We start from the raw sequence: 19,363 nt of genomic DNA on the forward strand, positions 1-19,363 counted from the left end.
CCAGCCGTCCCATTGATTTTGCAAACAAAGCTTTTAAAATACAGGCCCACTGGTTTTTAAAAAGTCTGTTTCTAGTTGGCAATGCATCACTGTGAACTAATGTGGGCAATAAGGCCAGAGCACGTCAGGGAGGATGAGAGATTCTGACAGAGGGAGAGAGAACACAGGCTGTCATCAAGTACCAACACCCCAGTAAGGATCGGAGGTTCCATACAGGTGGGCTCGCAGCCACACTGATGGGGTCAAATCCCAGCCCTACCCCTCAGACCACCTCCTTGAAAAAGGGGGATAATGGCTCCTCACAGAGTTGTTGAGGATTACATGAGCTAATCCAAGTAAAGCTCTTAGCTTAGAGCCTGGCATGTAATAAGTACTCGGTACATTTCAGCTATTTCATTACAGTTTTGTTATAGCCCCAAAAATCATTTCTGAAGTAGCCAACATGATATCGTTAGAGAGCTGAGTTGAGCTCATGAGACTTTGTGCATACCTGTGTCTGGCAGAGAATATGTGTCTGCTCTATCACTCCCTGTCTCTCAAAGAACATTTTGAGCACTCACTATGTGCCAGGCACTGCTCTAAGAGCTTGATATGATTCAAATTATTTAATTTTCACAATAATGATGATGTTGAAATGAGGCACAGAAGCTAAGCAACTAACCAAGTTACACAGCTAGTAAGGACTTAAACCCAGTTTGTCACCACAGAGCCCACACCTCACAACTTAGGCTATGCTGTCTCTCTATAAATATCTAAATACTTAGTAAATATTTTTGATCAGGTGAATGAACTCTTAAAATGCAAATAATTATGAGAGAAAGTAAAAATATGAAAAGTTAAAATGATATTAGTAACCATACACTAACTAACATTTGAAGTTCATGATGACTTTTTTATGAGGGCCAATGGTAGGTCAATGAAATGACAAAGCTTTTTTATCATCTTAATCATTTTAAGGTCAGGAGGGATTTGGAAGTGAGATTATTGAAGAGGAAAAGTACTGTATGGTGAATTTATCACCCTCGCACATTTTATCTCAAGAATGCTTGCTCCTGATCTTTGCTGCTGAGAGGCCTTGAGATGTTTAGAAGGTGCAGATTCTAAGTAGGCCAGTGAGGGGGCTCTCAAGGAGCAGGCAATATTTGGTCTGCTGGTGAAGGTTTTATCCAGGATCCAGCTGCTACCAAGAGCAATTCCATAGACCAACTGTGGAGATAAACAGTAACCCACAGGCCCAGGGTACAGGGAAGTAGCCCCCTCTGCTTCCCGGTAACCCATGTTCAAGACCAGTGGTTTTTTACCTCTGCTCACCTAATCAAAAGGTATCTCACTCGGCACCCTTCTAGGTGTACTAGTAATCAGACGCTCTGAAATACCCTTGCAAAAGAAGAATAAAATCTGAAGAAAAAAAAAAGTGTATAGAATTAGTAATTCTGCTTTCATTTGTTTGTATCTAGGAATACCCCGCAAAATTATGACCTATTCCTAAATTCTACTTTTCTATGGAAATCATTCTATGCAGAAGAAAGGAAGGGGCAAGCTAGGGATGCACATTCTTGGATTGTTCACCCCGGAGCTTTACATATGTAGGCTTTTTAATTCTCACAACAACTCTGAGATGTAAATTATTATACCCATCTTACAGATGAGGAGAGTAACTTCCCCAGAGACTCAGCCTACAGTGAGCAGTGCTTTGAGCCCAGGGCCATCTCATTTCAAAGTTCAGATTTCCCTTTAGTATATTGCCTCCCAATGTTTTTTTTTTTTTTTTTTTTTTCCTATTTACAAATAAGAAGAGAGCCATAGAAATGACTCTAGCTTCTTGGCTTGCTTTCTTTCCAAGCAGAGTAGCTAATATTCTTTTGAATCCATTTCTTCCATTACCAGTGGAAGCAGGACGTCAAAGTACCCTTTCAAGAAAGGCTGGTGGAAAAGAAGGCATATGGCAAAGTGGTGAGAGTTGAAGACTGGAGCCACAAAGCCCTTGTGCGGGCTCTGTCCCTTCTTGGCTGTGTGTCTTTGAGCAAGTTATTTAACTCCTCTGTGCTTCACTTTCCTCATCTGTTACATGGAGATAATAATACCTACATCACAGGATTATTGTGAGACATAAATGAGTTATCATATAACAAAACAGTGCCCAGCACATAGTAAGTTCCCAGTAAATGTTAACTTCCATTAATGTTCCTCCTTGTCCTCACTTGGTACAACCCACAAGGCCCTCAGCCTCCCTACAATTATCTACTCTGTAGGAAGAATGTAGTGTTTTGCATGTACTTTAGTTAGTTACTGACTTGTTGGCATTTGTGGACAGCGTGCTCTGCCCGGATGTCTTTTAAGCCCATCTGTTAGCTCAGTGGTTCTCAAATTTGAGTGTAAATCAGAATCATCTGGGGCACATGTGAACCCACAGACTGCTGGGCCCACCCCTAGAATCTCTGATTCTAGGTCTAGGATGGAGCCTGAGACTTTACATCTCTAACAAGTTCCCAGATGGTACTCTTGGTCCAGGAATGATACTTGGAGACCTCCCGTAAGAGACACATCCTAGCATATAAGGAGTCTGCTTAGCTCCACTAGGGAAGACTTATGATGCAGTGAAGGAGTGCAACAAATCAACAGGGGAAAATGACCACAACCGAATGGACTGCAAGCCTTCTGGCTTCTAAGGAGGGAGCTGGGGGAGTGTCATTAACCATATCAGTGAGTCCTAAAATCTCTCTCCTACTCTTTTTCCCTTTCAGCAGACACCGGTGGGGAGGGAGAAAGTCTGAGGCCATTGTTCATGGTCCACTGAGCTGCAAACCACTTTTGTGAGCCCTTGGATGTGCAAAGAGACCCGGGGCTGAGCTAAGCGCTTTGGACTTTCTCCTGTTGTTATTCCTTAGTGGGAAGAGGACAGGAGTTGAGGAGGGAAGAGAAATAAACAGGATAAAGGAAGGGAGCAAAAAAACGAGTGAGAAACGCCAAAGAACACATTGTGAAGCTGGAGCTCGGGTTGGTGAAAATGGTGAAGGGGTTATAAAGAATATTGTCCAATTTTAGGTTGTTTGGATTTTTGTAGTATCAGTTCTCTCTATTTTCCCAAATCTTCACTGAAGTCAATTACCACTTCAAGGCCTTGGGCTTTGGGGCACAGGGTTGTAAAGCAAGGAAAGAGGCCAAGTTCTACAGCTCAGATGATGAATTTTGGAACATGACAGCGTGAGCAGGACAGAAACATGCTCTGTGAACTGAATTACTCTGGGAAACAGAGGCTTGAAGCCACAGGCAACCAGCAGAAATGTAAGCCACCCTCTCCCAGAATCCCTCAAAAGACTGGGAATGACTCTGACTTCCTACTGAATTTGGAACAAGATCAGAGCCAACTTCATTTGAATCTCAGTGGTCAGGAGACCTCGGCAGACATCTGGCTAATACAAAACTACTTTGAGTAGTTTGTAGGAGTGAGCAGATCTCAGCTTTCTAGGTTAGGAACCACCAGATAGTTGTCAATGTAACCATGAGCCCTCCTTCCTGCATTGCTTTGCACAAGTGGGCTAAGAAACATGGGGGTCCCTAGTTCTGTACACCTTGAGTATCTTTAAGATGAAGGCTCATGCCCAAGAGTTTGAGAGTCATCATGCTTTGAGAATGAATATATTTTGCACCTTCCTAGTATGACTCAAAAGCTCTGGGGAAGGGAAGTACAAGTTTTTAAGTATGAGAAAAGAACATTAATTGGTTGGTGGCAGTTAAAAAGTAATGAGTAATTTGTATTGGCTTTCTGCTCTAATTTACATGGTAACCTTTTTCTCCTCCACAATAAAATTCACAAACAACAGAGACGTCTGTTTATTGGTCTCCTGTCTCCCATCTGCATTCATTAGGCATCTGGGTGGGGTGGCAGGAACTTCTAACTCTTCTACCCCTCCCCTGACTGAACATCTGATTCCACTTCCCTTCTTGCCCCCAGAGGTGCCCCTTACCAAGCTGTAACTAAAACCAGTTTCCGTGGGTGTTTTTTAAGTACTAATGGCATACCCCATTTGCAGGTGGAGTTATCCTGGTGGTGGATGAAAAGCCAAAGAGTTCCTGAAAGTATCCTCCAGTGTCTGCCCCCACCCCGTTCCAAGTATGCACACTAAGGGGTGTGAAGAAGGGAGCTTTCAGTAAAGCTTTCACACCTGAGATCCAAGGGTATCAGGTGCCCAAGGATGCAAGAGTGGCAGAAGGAGAAATTTTTACAGCATGTACGGTACAATCAAGTCCCATCAGGCACACACTTAAAAAGAACATTATCTTCTTTTGGATGGTTGCTATCACTTCTCTCCACTCCATGGAGGCTGTTTCAACATAGTGCCCTATCATCTCACATTAATGTCAAATTACTGCAGCAATAGGTCCATAAAAGGACGGTGTGGAGTCATGTGACTGAGCTGAAAATTCTAGAAGAAATGCACTCAATTGTGTAGTAATGGAGAAAATGTCTGAAGCTTGGTACTCTTCTCTACTGCTACTTTTTTTTTCCTTTTGAAAGTTTAAGAAAAGTTTCCTTTTTTTTCTACCCTCTATCTCAAGATGTAAGGTTTTGGTGGCAGATCCCAGTAGCAAATGCACTTAGTAACAATTGGGTTGTCACAGTCTACTTGTACCTTCCAGACCCTAGAGCCCTCTAGCTATCTCCACCTCTTCCTAAACAAACTTTGGGCATTTTCATTAATGCAACCACAGCTGAAATCGAAGAATGCTAAACTTCAGAACAGACACTTTGTACATGCAAAGCTAGAGCTATGTGCAGGCTGCTATAGTTTGGCCCAAAGAGAAGGTTTGATCTAGAAGATGTTAGTGGAGCTCTTTACCCAGAACAGTTCCCCCAATTGCTGCCATCATTCTCCTGGTTGGCTTTACCCAAGGAGGAGATGGTACAGTTGAAAGATCTTGGTATTCAGAGCCAAACAGGCTTCAGTCTCAGTTCTGACTCTGGCTAGCTGCATAGTTGAAGAGCCTTGGTCAGTTCACTCAACCCCTCTGAGACCCAGTTTCTCTTTCATTAAAACGGGAATCATTACATTTACCTCGTAGTATCTGTACTTAGTAGGTACTCAGTAGATTTTTTTTTCTTTCATGATCATTGCTGTTGTTGCTGCTGTTGAAATATGACAGAAGGAAGGGATAGAATCCCAGTAGTAAGAAACTATTTCTTGAGAAGTAAGAAAAACACATTCTCGCACAAAGGAAAGAAGCCCCGCCTGGTCTCTGTCAGGCCCAGTGTGTGGCTGAACCACACTGACTCTATTCTGTCCGCTCCATCTTAGGCCCGCAGTCCTACCCCCTCCCCTTTCTGCGTGACTGGGCTTTAGCCTACTCACAAGGAATGCACCCAAGCCAGATAAGTTCCCAGTCAACTTTTACCCTTGCATTCCCCTGATAGGAGAACTGGAAGAATGCCTTTTACAGATGCAGATGGTTAATGGTCCTTGAGGAATAATGGTAATGAGACCCCTGGGGGAAGAAAAAAACCCTGGTTCCTGTTGGCACAGATGTGTTTCTCCCTTGGTAGTCAGGTTCTATTTCTAGCTTTGGACCCTTTAAATCCCCGGTACCCCTTTGGGCGGTGTGGAGTGAAGCTGTGAACGCATCTGAACCATCCTCTGCCCGGTCCTGCCTGTATGGAAGTTACCTGCAATGAAAATCACCATTACACTTTATGGAGTTGTCTGCTTCATTTTTTGGTCTCAAAGTTCTTTCTCACTTCGGAGGATATTATTCCATATTCCCACCAACCAACACCCAGATAGCCCACTCTGCCCTGCAGAGTTAAGAAATATCTTTAGATAGCCCTGGAAAGGCAGAAAAGCCCTTCCAATTCTGCCCAACCTGAAAATTCCCCAGTCATGTAAAAACGGATAGTGAACTCTTTAAAGGCTACCAAAATATACTTAAAGGCCGATCAGAAAGCCACGCCGATTGAATGCTCACCAGTCAGAGACTGTCTCAAGACATCTCCTTTTGTTCTATAAAACCTATACAGCCCCTTCAAACCCCTGCTGAAAGGAAAGTGACAGTGCTGCTGTTAGCTTAGGAATAAATGGCCTTTGCTAACTGGGTCTCTGGTTTGTTTTTGTCTTTGACAGCAGGGTAACCTATTAATTCACCACAAGTCATTAATGCCTCTCCCCTGATTTGTTGTCAGAGGGTAAGTTTGGAAGGGATGTGTCTGTCACAGGACACGTACGCTTACACAGGGTCAGGACTGAGGCAAGAAGGAGGGTGTGGGTTGCTTCCTGCAAGAAGGGGGACCTGAGGCAGCACAACATGCACCAGAGGCAGGCTGGGTTCCTGGGACGAAGAAGCGAATGAAGCTAAATGAGATAGTGTGTTTTCTAAGGAAAGAAACAGAACGCTAAAGACAGATTTTACCAAAGTCACACTTGCTTCCAGTGACTGGCACTGGCTTTGGACATACTGTGATTCTGAGCTAAATGCACCATCTGTTTTCAGGTGTAGCGTATATAAATTTGCTCCGTTGGACTTGGGTGTAAGTAACATCACATTGCTTTATTTTTTGTTTAGATTTAATTAGGTAAGGTGCCTAATATCATGTAAGTTCATACATAAGTCCTAGGAAGGGAGAAATGGCTTACACAGAGCAGAAAATTTGAGGAAGGGATCCATGTTCTTACATCCCTATTGGTTGCTGATGGAAGAAGGAGGAGGAGGAAAAGAAGATGGATTAGATGAAGAAGAAGAAGAAGAAGAAAAAGGGGAAGAGGAAGAGGAAGAGGAAGGAGAAGGAGGAGAAGGAGATGGAGGAGAAGGGGAAAAGGAAGAGGAAGAAGGGGAAGGGGAGGGGGAGGAGGAGAGGGAGGGGGAGAAGGAGGGAGAGAAGGAAACAACAGGCCCAAGGTGGGGCCACTGCCCCCAGTACTGCAAACTAAGACTTAACTGCAGTTCCTGATCAGCACTAGTGAGGTAACCTTGCTGGAAACAATCCTTTCTTTTCTTTAGCTAATAACCTCCTTCTCCCTCTAGGTTCTATAAAAGCCTTAATTTTGTACAGCTCCTCAGAGCCCCTTTTCTATTTACTAGATGGAATGCTGCCTGATTTGTGACTTGTTGAATAAAGCCAATTAGATCCTAAAATTTACTCGTTGAATTTTGTTTTTTTAACACTACTAAGATGCTCAGTGCTCAGTTTGGCAAGACCTGTTTAGAAGGTGGAATGTCCCTGGTCTGTACCAAGGTGGGCCTCGGAGATCCTTTGCCAAGACTTCCAAGCACCTCCATTCCCGCCCCCCCCCCCCCCCCGGCAACCTTGGCTCTGTGGAGCCTCCGTTCCATGCAGGGTACTGTGGACAATCAGGACCTGGGTCTCCACTTCTCATGGAGACCACCACCACTCCCAATCTCTCCCTGGTCATAGGAAAGCCATTCACATTTCTGGGGAACAAGAGAGCCAAGCCAGGGCTGCCTCCTCAATTCCCATTAAGAGACCCTCTGCCCGTCATTTCGATGAGCTACCACCAGATAATACCTAGGTAGGGCCACACAGACACCTGGCTACCTTCATATACTGAAGCAAGGGAGAAAACCTCTCTGTCTTTCAAGTTCCCTAAAGTTTGCTCATCAAGGGACTTTGTACAAATAAGAAAAAAGTACCCCTTCCTCAAGACACATCACACATCACTGCCATCTGTCAGAATATTTTCCATGTTTTTTAGAACAAGACACTTATTGCCATCTTCCAGGTTTTGTGTAGTAAGTACACAAAGCCACAATGTATACAACATAATGGAGTCTCCTTAGACAAGGAGCCTTTTTGCAGTGCACAACCTGCACAACTTATAAGCCTAGTTTACAACTGTACATGGAGGCTCTGAAAGCAAACAGCAAAAAGCAGGATGCAAAATAAAACCCAGTACAAGAGGGCAAGGATGCTGAACGTTCTACCTGCTTAGAGAATGCACGCATTCTCTACGGCTTTCACAGTGCCTGTTTCCAAATTTGAATTATGCACCAGGCAGTCTGCTCTGAGATGCATATACGCAGAATGCAGACCACAGGCCTCCAGTATGAATACGAAAAATAACGGAGCACTTCTTCTCTTCATCTTTCAAAGTATCCAAGTTCTTACCTTATGGGGAGAAAAGACGCCAGAAGCCAGTCATCCAACCGCAAGTGCCAGCTTTCCACTTAAGCTGCCTTCATGGCCCAGTGATAAGGAAAACACTCCATACATTGTGCTCAGAGAATGGTTCCTACACCGTGTCAACAACAGCTCTAAAAGAACTGCATTTGGCTTCATTCACTGAGTGATCTTTGGCAGAGGGTTAAGGAGCCATGCTCCGTGGCCTGGGGTGATAAAAAGACCATTCAAATGCCTGGAGGGGGTGCATGGTGAAGCCAAGGTACATTTAATCGTAACAGCTTCTGCAGAGCTAGAAAAAGGAATCCAGGGAAATAGGCAAGGAGAGCAGACAATATATGTTTGTGCTGTCAACAAACTGAGACCCATAGAGAAAATCTTTTGGTGGCTGCCCCACGGTGACAATCCATCTCAGTGACACAGGGTTATCAGGCCAGTGCCTCTGCCTGCTCCGTCATCCCTCCTGTGAGCCAGTGCCCTGCGCACACCCGGCATAGCTCATGAGGGCCATTTGAGAGCTGGAGTGCCATGTGTAGTCGCCACTTAGACACTGCTTCCCGGCCCTCTCTATGCCTTTATTCTCAGGTGTGCTGACCTGTTGTTCTCCATTCTCATCTTGTTCTTCAGCCTCGACACTTCGCCTGTTTCTCCAGGTACAACCTTGTTTCCTCTAGACATTGACCTTGATAAGCTCAAAATAATCCTCATGCCAAATATTATCTTTGGCATATTTTGGGGTGGTGAAACCCACTCCCCTTCAAGCCATAGACAACTATTAAATTGTTTCAGAGTTTTCTGGCAAGCTTGGATCCTTATATTACTTATATAGAATAAATTCCAAATGGAATTATACACTAAACCCAAACTTTCCTTCCTTCCTCCTTTTCTTCCTTTCTCCCTTCCTTCCTTCCCTCCTTCCCTCCCCTCCCTCATCCTCCCTCTTTCTCCTTCTCTCTTTTTCTCTTTCTTCTCTCTCTCTCTTCTTCTTCTCCTCCCCTTCCCCACCTCACCTCCTTCCTTTTCTCTTTCCTTAAATGGCTCAGTCCTTTTCTCATCTAGACCCCCATTTGCCTCCTTATGAAGTTTTCTCAATTAACCAGTTTGAATAGTCCATTCATTTCTCAACTTCACTCTTATAACTTAGCTCTTTTAAAGTTTCATTGGTTGACCTTTTTTTTTTTTTTTTTTTTTTTTCAAATAAAGCAGAGTCTGTAGAAATCATGACTAAGGGAATAGGTCTTGGAGTCAGATAGCCCAGGTTCAAATCCTGACTCTGCTGTGGTAGACACTGCAGGCTGGCTCATCCAATTTCTATTTCCAACATCCTTATCCTTCATCTAACTCTGTTATGGAGGCTATAAATGCTAAAGGCTAAAGCAGCTAGAATTGCCCACAAGACGCTTGTCTTGTAAATGAGCTATTACTTCTTGATATTATTTAAAAATATGGTGGGAGTTAAGTGGGGTAGAGTGTGACTCGTGCCATACGGCGTGCTAGGTGCATTATGATTTTCCATTAGAACCATTTCTTCTATTTCCACAGGCTCTGGAGTACAGAATTTGAATTTTTTTTTTTTTTTTTTTTTTACTAAAATGTTGCTGAAACCTTATTCCCCATGCAGTAGAATGTAGTATAAGTTGAGGTCCACATACTTCTCCCAGCAAATCCTTGGGGTCGAAGAGTCAAAAGGTCTTAGAAGATGATACCCTCAGCCATCTGCCTAGGGCTTTGTGTTGCCTGCTTCCGAGTTGGGGAGGGCAGTCAGGACTGAGCATGACCCATGGTCCCAGAGCAGGCTGGCTGAGCTGGGGAGGCAGGCAATTTTGGTCAACGGTTCCCTAACAATTCCACCAGGTTGTTGACAAGTGTCACTGAACATATTCTCTGAGAACACTGATCCTTCAAGACAATGGAAGAGTTTACCTGAAAATTGTATATTGTGGAAAACATGTACTTAAATAAATGTCAGCAACTCTACTTGAAAATATCTTAAACATTTACTGTGCAGATTTATATTGTTAATATCTGACAGGTGATATTTAATGCCATGTCCCTCAGGCATTATTTTTAAAGAACATTTTGGGAACTAGAATTACACAAATACCATTTGCAGATTTCTGACTTGATCAACTCCCCTTCCTAGACCATCTGTAACGGAGCAGGACCCTCTGGGGCCTTCCCAGAACAGACACCACCCCCATATCCTCTGCTTTAGCTCCTCTCTGAAGTACCAGATAATAGTATCTGATGCACATTTCATGAGTTGTTTTACAGATGCTAAAACCCCCAACGAATGAAAGAAATTAACTACTTGATGACCATGAACGCATAGCCCCCAGACCTACCTGCACCTGAGGATTGATGATGTTGACCCCTGTGACACTACCCTGTTTCCTCACCATCAACCAATCAGAGAATTGTGCACGAGCTGATCACATACCCTGCAACCCCCCTCCCTCACCTGGCATTTAAAATGCTTTGCTGAAACCCATTGGGGACTTTGGGCTTTTTGAGCACTAGCTGCCTGGACTTTTTGCTTGGTGTCCTGCAGCAAACTCACTTTCCTTCACCACAGCCTGGTGTCAGTAGATTGGCTTTGCTGTGCATGGGTGAGTGGACCCAAGTTTTGTCCAGGAACACATCTTGCATTTTACTGGAATCACCCCTGGGTAAGACTCTTAATGAGACAGGAGGGAAGGGGGCAGGGCACAACCTTTAAAGCAACGACATAGCCATAGGACATGACAAAAACTGGTCAGAACCAGCTAGGTCCAAGATGGTGGAAGATTCGACTTCCAGTGGACATGGAGCCTTATTATAGGCTCATTGTAATACATCAGCATGCTAAATGACACACCCACCAGCACCATGACAGCTCTGAGGCTAACCATAAAAGGCGAAAAAGTGGGCCGTAGCCCAATTCCTGGAAATCCCTGCCCCTTGCCCCAAATAATTGGAATAATCCTCCTTCTCATTAGCCTATGAAATTACGCAGCCCATAAAAACTAACCACCTATATTTCGGGGCCTCTTGCCTTCTGAGATGGCCCACACTCTGTCTATAAAATGTGTATCTCTCTAAATAAATCCACTTCTTACCTACCACTTTGTCTTTCACTGAATTCTTTCTGCAACGAGACATGAAGAACCCGAGCTTCATTAAGTCCTGAGACCAGGTGTGTGATCTCAGTTAAAAGACTGTGGGTTCAAGTTCCAATCTAAGTTTCGGCCAGGTTGTAATCCTGGCACATAGGTTCAAGTCCCAATCTGAGGTGCACGGTTTCATTAACAGTGGAAGTTTCAGGCAATAGAGCAAGAGAATGAGGAAGAAGTGCCGATTCCTGGGTCAGATTTTCTAAATTCCTACTGTTCTACAGCTGTTGGACCACTTGTGGGCGAAGCCAACCCTTCTAGAAGTCAGGGTGGACACCTCCTTGGGCTGAGTGTTCATTTTTCCAAAGACATCCACAGAAAAGCCTTCATCTCAATCAACAACAGGAAATTCATATTCTTCATATTATTAACAAGAAATAAAGATAATAAGAAACCTGGGTCTCAAACATATTCTGTAAATCAGCAAGCCGGCAGCAAAATCGCTCCATTAGCAGTGTCGAAAGGGGAGGCTCAAGCAGAGAGCAGCAGGGTAAGGGAAAACAAAAGGGGTTAAAAATCCACACTTCCCATCATCCTGGAAAGTTCCAAAGGGAAATGATTTTGTAAAACAACAAAATATGTATAAAGGACGAAACTAAACTATTCTTGTCCCACGCAGGCGGTGTTGTCCCACTGACAGCCGAGTGTTCTAACTTGGGAGTGTCTCCTCTCTCACGGGAAGAGGTAGCAGCCCCCCTCTTACTGGAAGTCACTGTGGACAATTTGCCCCCAGAAAAGTCTGCCTTCTTTGTACCTGATCCCAACAAATCTGCAGGCACTGTTGGCTCTCTTTTTGCTGTTTGCTCTCAGGCAAAACTGCCATTGATTTACAAATGCCACTTCCCATACAAAGAACAACTGGAAGAGGAGAATTATGCCCCAGAATGTGTGAGAACTGAAAACATCCCTCTTCGTGTTAATGGGTGAGACTATAAATGATACAGGATGTCAATGTGTGAGGCTACCTCCTCCACCCCAGGGAGGTAATGACCCTGCAGGTAGATTTCTATGTGACTGGAGGGGGAATGGGAGAATGATTCTCTCGACAGAAGTTCCAGGGGACCTTCAACCAGAGGCACGGGCTTCCAGAACTGAAAACAACAGAACTCAGGAGACTCCAGGTGGGTATCTAACCCTGAAAAGTCCAAGGCCAGTACCGAAGATGGGGCCATGAAGCCAGGATCCAAAATTCATGAGCAGAAAGAAAAAGAGCCTGGTGTTTTTCATAAATTATCAAACATAATTCTCACAACAAGCCTGCAAGTTTGTTGTTACTGGTCTCGGGAGATAAGTGACTTGCTAAATTAACACAGCCATGGGCAGTAGAACCAGCATTTGAGAGGGGTCTCAACCTTTCCCCGATTAAAAAATAAGACTTACTCAAAGTTTTAAGAGTTTATTTAAGCAAAAATTGATTCAAATTGGACAGTGCCAAACCAAAAGTGGTTAAAAGAGCTCCTCCAACAAGAGCCAGGGGAGAGATTTATACAGAGAAAGCACAAGAACAAAGAAAGGAAATTATTTGATTGGCTAAAACTTAAATCCTAGTTGGCTGTTTGTGATTGGTTGTCTTTAGCATTTAACATTTTGATTTCATAACCTTGAGGCATTTACAAGCTCAGATTTCGGTTTGCCGTTGAAGGGGAGCAAAACTTGCCACCCCAAAATGTCTCTGGCATGCATGTGTGTTATTTCAAGCTGAAAACAATCAAGGCCCAAAAGACTGAAGAAGAAACTTTGACCTGGCCTCTAACTGCCGAAAAGAATTTTGACAGAGAGCCTGTTCCCCGAATACATCCATCTCCAGAGAGATCTGCAAGGAATATGGGCGAGGTTAGGGGGGCGGAACAGGGCCTAGAGATCAAAGTCCACTGTGTGTCCCATTGTCTCTGCCCAGTCTAGCAGACCTTTATCTACCAAACATTTGCTAGTCCATCTCCTTGTGAATTGCCTTCCTCCCCTTTGAAGTCCCAACCCCCTACCCCCAGCATCCTCTTTTGTCTTTAGCTGAAGATGGTATTTAAGATGAGGGCGAGTTACTTATTGTAACATGTATACGTGTTACTAACCTTTGTTTGATCTTCTCCTGTTAATCTGTTTCATGTCACTTTAAATCTTGGACCAGCCAGAAGACCTAGAGGGGCAGAGGAAAAACATCTTCCTCACTGACAGCGCTGCAGCAGTAGAGCCACATCTGTCTAATGGCCTCCTTGTTCAATTAATTTAAACCCCCTCCAAGGCAACCGTTGCCTAGAACAGTCACTTCCAACTGACTTCTATTTAGTTTTTAAGGTCACATGGGTAGTTCATGAGTATGGTCTCTTCCCTGAGTAACAAGAACTCTCAACTATAACAAATAAGCTCCAACTCCTACTTGGCCATTACCCCCAATCCTGTCTTCTGAAGACAACCATTGCTACCCTTTGGCATCTCTGCTTCCAGAGCTTCTCCTTGCATTTACATCCACGTATGTGGACCCATGAAACATACAGTACGGTTTCATGGGAGTAACTGTCACCTAAATGGTGTCATAGATTGCTCTGCAGCTCACTTTTTTTACACAACAGTACATCTTTGAGATCTTTCTCTGTTAGAAGACCCAGAACTACCTCATTCGCTTTAGCCACAGCAGTGCGTTTAATAGCATGGTTGTGCCATAACTTACGAAGACATTCCTCTCTGGTTGGGCATTTTAGTTGTGACTGGCTTTTTTTTATGTGTCAATCTTGCCATGACATGTGGTGGTGATCCAGGCACATTTTAGAACCTGAGATAGGCCAGACCTCTGAGAATTAGCTCAGAAAGCACCGCAGGAGAGAGGGATGCAAAGCCTGTAACTGAAGCTGAGGCTCTGGAATTTCTGTCTGAAGATCCTCATCCTGCTTTCCCTAGTGGCTACACATCAAATTTGTTGGAAACTGAGAAGTTACTGTTAAAGCAAGACACAGCCCATCTTCCAGTTTAGGAGGAGACTACAAAGAGAAACACATTTAAAAGCGGAATCAAATCCCTCCCTGGAACCAAAGTAATTAGTCCTTAAAGACTAAGTAATCCGTGCATCCAAAACCCAAACCAACTTGAAAGGTTAATATTGATCAAGTACGGAAATTTCAGCTCTACAAACCAAACAAAGAGGATTTGAAAGATGCTACTCATTTTAAGTATTTATAATGTTTTTCTTCATTTTAAGCAAATGAGAAAACAGATGAGTTCCCTATCCAATCCATGAAGGTGGAGGGTTACATTGGCTAAGAAAATCCACTGATGTGGACAAATGGAACCTACTACACCAGAAGGAGAGGAAATTCATTTTATTCATCATCTTTACCATTCCAGTTCATCTTGGATTGCATGAAGCTCCAAAAGATTCAGTTGTATTCTGCTTGTTTCCCACCAGCTATGCCTGGGGAACTCCTGCAATTCCTTCTTGACTCTGTCCAGCATCCTCTACTGCAAGACTGTCCCTTCCCTCCCAAACTAATTTCAATACCAGCATAAGCAGTGTGTACATATCTAAATATCACAGCACTTCTTGTTTGGCGTTCAAATAAATTACGTGTAAGCTTTTTCAGAGGAGATACTACGGTGTGTGTATTGTGTTCCCCCAATACATAACACAGTTTCTAGCGCATAGAAAGTTCTCAATAAACATTTATTGACCTGAAGATCTCTAAGGAAAGAGAGTACTCTTCTCATTCAATAATCGCTAAAGGTTTACAGAAATCAGACACGAGGGGAAAGCAGTAAGTCACTAACTCATTTCATCAATTCACCTCTAACTCCTCAAGGAATTAACTCTAAGAAGTAAAGGTTTTTCTTTCCCTCATTAAATTCAAGTACACTTCCTAAAATCTTCAGAATCTGGGATTTTATATTAAGGATTCTTGGTTAAATGAATAGATTTTAGAATCAAAGAACTCAACAAAACGTTCTACAGTTAATTGCAGCAGTAAGATCTAATACAGAATCTTTCACCTTTTCTAAAAAGCGTCTTTCCATTTGATAGATAAAAGCTCTCAGGTTCCACTCGTGGAGATTCTGTTGTGTCTCCTGCCTCACGTTGAGGAAATGCCTCACGCCTGGGTGAGAATCTCTTGGCTGTCTCAGGAGCTGAGCTGAGGTTCAGGAGACTAGAAACCACTTCCAGTATTTCCTTTATGAAAGCACATGACCTTGGGCATATTTGTCAACTCTTGTGCCTCAGTTTCCGCATATGCAAATTGGGAATAATAAATATGTCCTGCCTACCTAATCAGACTGTCCGATTCTATCACTCCTTACACCATGGCCAAGCATCACCTCAGCTGCTGGAGGCTTCCTTAGCACTGCTGTTATACACATTCCCATCAAGAAAAAGATTAGATGCAGCTGCAGCGGACTGCATATTCTAAAAATGACCGCAGCAATATCTCTAGTTTCACATACTCGTCCAGTATGTTGCCACACCCCCCATTGAGAGCTGGAATCTATTTCCCCTCCCCTTGACCTTGAACAAGTCTCTGTGACAGTTTCCACAAACAGAATGTATGAAAGCAGTGCTCCATAAGATTCCAAGTTAGGTTATAAAGGACATACCTATCCATCCTTTCATCCTTCTATCCACTCATCAATATATTTTATTTTTTGGATGCATTTCAAAGTAAGTTGCAGACATCAATACATATCATCCCTAAATACTTCAGCATGCCTGTTGCTAAGTAGAGCCCAATATTTGTTTGCAGTTCTTTTTTGGCAAAATGTACAGAAAGTGAAATACATAAATCTTACATGCCCAACTGAAGAATTTTATTTCTTCGTTTCAGTCATTGATATTTGAAGTCGTTTGTTACCATAGCATAACCCACCCTATCCTGGCTGATTCATTCCATTGAATGTTGTGTTGCCCTGTGATGTCACCCGCCCAGACGCCCTAAATCTTCCATTCAGTCTGCCACACACGCGGACTGGAGAGAGGAGATGGTCAAGGAAGTCCCCAGTATAGTGATGTGGTAGCAAAATGGGACAGTGTACGGAGTGGTCAAAACGCAAGTAGAGATTAAGAAGTCTAAACTAGAAGACTGTGGTGTCAGAGGCAACTTGAAGACATGCAAGTATTCCTTCTCCCCCTCCCCACCACCCCCAAGACCACTAGAAAATATTGGAAGGAGACCCTGAGTATCCCCTTATACCCTGGCTGGGGATTTAAGCCAACTTGACTTTGTTGGCCCAGGTGATTACTCCCTCCTCCTTGAACACTTTCTTGGTTTGCCCTCCAGGATCACCCTCTATCCTGGTTTTCCTCTTAGCTTCCTGGTTACTCCTTCTCAGACTCCAGTTTCTCCTCACCTCTAAATGTTGGAGCACCCCAGAGATCATTGTCTGCATCTCTTCTCTTTCCCTTCCATACTTAGCCCCTTACAGATCACATCTAGCTCCATGGCTTTAAATACAATCAATATGATAAAAATTTGCAAATTTACGTTTCCAGCATGGATTTCTCCCCTGAACTCCAGACATCATGATCTGACAGCCAATTTAACTATTGGCTACCATTAAGTCTAATAGGCACCTCAAACTTAACATGTCTAGAATGGAACCTCTGATCATCCCAACTTTCATTCCTCTTGCTGTCTACCCCAACTAGGTCATGTTCATGGCAACTTTGCTCTTCCCATCACTCAAGCCCAAAATCTTGTGTCTCTCTCTCTCTCTCTCTTTCTCTATCTCTATCTGTCTTTACCTCTCTCTATGTCTCTCTCTCTACTTACTACGTCGATTCATTATTATCTTTACCTTTAGTATGTATCCAGATTCTGATGACTTCTAGACAATTTTACTACTACTGTCTTAGCCTAAGCTACCTCCATCTTTCCCCTGGATTATGTCAATAGAGTCCCAGTAGGTTTTCCTGATTCTATCTTTGACCTCAACAGTCTATTCTCAACATAGCCTGAGTGATTCAGTTACACATAAGTCAGAACACAGCATGCTTCTGCTTACACGTCTCCAATGGTTTCCCATTCACTGAGCTAAAAGTCCCTAACAAGCTACAAAACCCTATCTGATTTGGTCTCCCCTTACCTCCTAACCTCACCTCCTTCTGTACTCCCTCTCATTCACCGCTCTCCAAACACATGGGCCTCTTGTCTATTCAAGCACCCTCCTGCCTGCCCTAAATCAAAGGAATGTTCTGCTAACCTAATTAGAAGATGAGTCAGTCGCAGGCTTGCTCAGAGATCAGTGATGGCCACAAGGATGAGACTAATTTTCTCCTTCTAGTCTGCAGACTTCAATACAGAGGCAACAATCTCCTTTTATGGTCGCAAGGGGAGTTGTCACAGCTCTAAGCCTTGCATCGTCCCATGAGAGTGTCCGAAAGAGAAAGCAAGGGAAGTATTAGCAAAAGGGCTCGAATCTCAAGTGCCTCATCTTGTCAGGGAGGTAAAACTCTTCCAAAGGGCACCAGCAAAGTGCCTCTCATATACCATAGTCCACAGCATACCCACTAGCAAAGAGGAACGTGATTCCTGAGAACTAAAATATTGCCTGCCATACCAGTAAACAAAGGCTGTTGCAGCCATCAAGCCATTACATTTCAGCTGCTGGGATGGTGACCTCTGAGGGAACTCAGGATGGAGACAAACGGGCTGCCCACTGCCAAGCCCATCTAGCAGTCAGCCCCTGCAACCACCCCCATGGTGCACCCTGACGAGACTCAGGATGAGAAAACACAGGATACTGGCCCCAGATAGCTGAGGTGCATGTCAAAAGAATGATTTCAGTGAGCCCAGACTCTTGCATCTTCCCATACATAGAGAAGAGCTAAATTCCTTAACTTGAGATGTCTGGTTTTCTTTAATTAACAGTAATCTTTTGATGTTCTGAATACCTGGCCTTTGTTGCAAAAACTCCTGTGTATCCTGATTCCCCCTCCCCCCTTGACTCTTTGGAACAGTTTTCTCAGCGTTATCTGAGATGCTGTGTCCTGAGCTTGAAGTCCTCAGAAAGTTCGCCGAATAAAACATAACTCTCCGCTTTTAGGTTGTGCATTTTCTTCAGTCAACATTACCATGATAGTCACCATCTGTCTCACTGGGGCTGGGCATATTATGGCAACAACAAAGTAGACATTATAGGAGCAAGGAGGAATGGGGCAGCCAGCATCTCCTAGGCACCACTGACAGGCCACTAGATTCAGAAAGAGGAACCCTGGACCCAATACTTGCTCTGCCATTAAACTTACGACATTTATAAGTAATGCGCCCCTTGTAGATCACTGCTTCCTCATCTGCAAAATGAGGAGGCTGGTCTAGACATTGCCTTCCACTTTGAATTTTCTCTTATTCTGTGAACTTCCATGTGTCGTAAAGATCTGAGTCTTCCTATGTGCCATTCCTCATATATGTATACATCTCCTAAAATGATAGAAATGCCAGGATCTTTGATTATCTATTTCAAAAAGAGAAGGGAAATTTTAATGAGAACATTTTGTACTGCTCATTCCCGGCTGGTCTTTAAGAATAAAGGATCTTTTTCTACCATTACTGACATTTTAAAAACAGCCTTTCACATTCAGTAATTAGGTCCCAAAATCATTCAGCATAAAACTATGGCTTCCCAACAATTATTCTAGTGAGGAAGTTAGAATGACCTCTCATATCTGTGTTGCTAATGGTAATTCCTAGCCATTATCTTATTACTCAATTTAAATACAAGAAAATGGAAACAATTCTCTCCTTGACACCAGGACCTCCGTCATTAACAGAATATAGGACTGAAGTCTTTATATGACCATATGAGTAGGCCTGACACCCTGCTCTCTGAGGGTAACTGGCGCTGAGAAGCCATACAACAAATAGTGAGCTCCAAAACCTCCAGTGGAAGGCATAGGGAGATCAATCTACCTATGGAAGGTGAGAATGAAAAAAATAGACGGAACTAAACCATGTGTTTTTACGTATTGCATGAATAAAGGGACAAGTAAATCAACTGCTTTGCCAGAAAGCTCCATTTAGATGCATCTTAGAATCTGCACAAATCAGCCATCTTACTTCCTCACTCCCTCTGCCTTTGGCAATGATTCACCTTGACTATTATCATTTGT

The 19,363-nt window shown here is 43.4% G+C and overlaps 1 long non-coding RNA gene across 3 annotated transcripts in view; it reads right to left on the minus strand.

Annotated features, from left to right (window-relative positions):
* Positions 1–19,363, minus strand: part of LOC132368445 (uncharacterized) — a 71,798-nt gene that overhangs the window by 23,878 nt on the left and 28,557 nt on the right. For 2 of the 3 annotated variants that reach the window (XR_009504085.1, XR_009504086.1), the window contains exon 4: positions 13,350–13,414. The exons of the other annotated variant lie outside the window; for it this stretch is intronic. This is a non-coding gene — a long non-coding RNA (uncharacterized LOC132368445). The remainder of the gene's footprint in view (positions 1–13,349; positions 13,415–19,363) is intronic. 3 annotated transcript variants of the gene reach the window in all.

The sequence above is a fragment of the Balaenoptera ricei genome, chromosome 7 (genome assembly GCF_028023285.1).
Source record: "Balaenoptera ricei isolate mBalRic1 chromosome 7, mBalRic1.hap2, whole genome shotgun sequence".
In the NCBI taxonomy this organism is placed as follows: Eukaryota; Metazoa; Chordata; class Mammalia; order Artiodactyla; family Balaenopteridae; genus Balaenoptera; species Balaenoptera ricei.